We start from the raw sequence: 1,416 nt of genomic DNA on the forward strand, positions 1-1,416 counted from the left end.
CTGGCTTGGTTGGTTGGCTGCTGTCTACAATGTTGGAGGTTTGAGTCCACCCAGAGGTGCCTGAGTCGACTGCCATAGAAAACTCCTATGACACGCGTGCGCTGCCAACAAGTCCGAAGGGAATTGATTTGGTTTTCACTAGATTAGAATATAATGGTATTAACTTCCCAGGTTTCAAATTCCAGAAATTCACTTGTACTTGTTGTTGTTTTGTTTTGTTGGTGTTCGGATAAATGTTCGCAATGAAACAATGTTTATCAAACTCACTGGTTCCATAGGGTAGCTTTGTGCCAAGTACTAAATATCATAGTCTAGATATGATTTTCCTTTTTAATTGCCGAGGAATTGACACATTCATTTCTTAAAAAAACACACATACACATTTTGGGGGGGAATTGGGAAAAGGTGTACTCAGCATATCAGTGTTTCATTTAAGTTCCCATCCACAGCTTGTCACACCTCATTGATTGAAATCCTCAGTGCAATGTCACTCATTCCTCTTCCCCCCAGGGTTTCCTCTTTCCTTTCGCTTACTCTTCTGACCATTCTGAGCGTTGTCCTTGGGTAAAGGCTGACCTTTTGCTCTCAAATCGTTGGTTATTCTAAGGAGGACTTGCTTCTCTAGGATGAATGTTGCCCTTATAGACCTTCCTGTCATTCATTTGGCTGAAAACTGAGCTGCTGAGGTTATTCCTGTACCAGACCTGACTGGGCACAAAAGGATGTGGTCTCTAAGCTTCCACTGGCCTCAGAAAAAACAAACCTCCTCTTTCCTAATGATTTTGAGTTCTGTCCCACATTTCCCCTCCTAATCCTATCCAGGAACTTCTAAAGTGACCCCTTTCAAAGCACTTGCTAGTGGTAGTCAGGCACTATCTCATTCTTCTGTTCCCAGGGTTGGGGAGACTTTTGGTCAAGGCCTGGTAGTCCATTGGCCCTCCTCTTCTTTGCTCCAATTAACAGCACACTAGCAGGTGCACCATGGAGGACCATGCAAGCGCGTTAGAGACCCCAGTTGATACTCACCAAAGTAAGATGTAGAACCTTGCCTTTGTGAACTTGCTTGTCCCAGTTGCCCATATTGTCCTCAGAGACAATGGCTCCACTCTCTCAGGCTCAGGGCCACATCTCACAGAGGTGTTTGATAATGTTCAAGGAGTTTTCATAACTTTTTCCTTCCCTTAAGCTCCACCACATTCATGATACATTTGCAGCGTAGGTCATATTTTTTTATGAGAAAATTTATTCTCTCTTGATAGAGGAGTAAAATCAGAAATAATCCTTGGTTACAGATTTCACAGAGTCTAAAGTCATGACTTTACCCCATGCCTCTCAGTTCCTAGGGGCCTAGAGTGTCCCTAGTCAGAGGGAGGCCAGGAGACCTTGCTACCCCACATCCCAAGAGCCATTCTTAGC

The sequence above is a fragment of the Echinops telfairi genome, unplaced genomic scaffold (assembly GCF_000313985.2).
Source record: "Echinops telfairi isolate 266 unplaced genomic scaffold, ASM31398v2 ScPeMD7_7400;HRSCAF=8409, whole genome shotgun sequence".
NCBI classification, from domain to species: domain Eukaryota; kingdom Metazoa; phylum Chordata; class Mammalia; order Afrosoricida; family Tenrecidae; genus Echinops; species Echinops telfairi.